Source organism: Arachis duranensis, chromosome 2 (assembly GCF_000817695.3).
Source record: "Arachis duranensis cultivar V14167 chromosome 2, aradu.V14167.gnm2.J7QH, whole genome shotgun sequence".
Lineage (NCBI taxonomy): Eukaryota > Viridiplantae > Streptophyta > Magnoliopsida > Fabales > Fabaceae > Arachis > Arachis duranensis.
The window spans coordinates 61,448,344-61,449,136 of record NC_029773.3 but is presented as its reverse complement, the minus strand read 5'-3'; positions in this window follow the sequence as shown (position 1 = coordinate 61,449,136).

Here is a 793-nt window from a genome sequence, read left to right as displayed (position 1 = left end):
TAGCCCTAACTAAAAAAAAAAAAAACCTAAATTTCATCTAACTCTAATCCTAAAGAGTAAACACCCAACGCGGTCCCTATCCATTTCTAATTAGGACAACGCGATCCCTTACCAAAAAACTAACCCACGCCGGTCCCTGTCTATGCAAAAAACCACTCATCGCGCCCCTTCCCGTTTATCCCCCGTCCATAGTTGATGGAAAAAGCTGATGTGTCACTTATCGGCGCTGATCTAGCAGTTAGGCCAAAGTTAAGTGCCAAGGTGGATAAGTGGAAATGGACAGGGGTCGATTTATCCCCCTGTCACATTAAGAAACGACGTCGTTACTAGGTTAATAAGAAGCAAACGTCTCCTTCATCATTTCATAACTCCCCAAGCCCTAACTCAAATTTACAGAAATACCAAAATCCCTCAACCTTCTTCGCGCAATAGGATAGAGAGTGGTGGAAGTAGCAATTGTTGGTGCTGACAAGGGTGCTGATAAGGCCGCACTCGGAGGACTCCTCTAACGCCATAGTTGACGAAGTGACTGACGTTGTGCAGTGGAGGCAGCTTGAGTCGGCATTCAGGTTAGTAATGAATCTGGGCATCAAAAATATCATTCTAATCCAATATCTGTTCCTAAATTACATGTGGGTGTATTAGTGTTCAGTAGTTTGAAATGGGTTGCCTGGCTGTTTATTATTAATATTGTGATACTGAATGGATTTTGAAGTTTTTTAGTTAATTTGTTAAATTATTCATGTTAATTGTCAGTAGTTTAGATGATTAGGACAATGATATTAAACTGTCA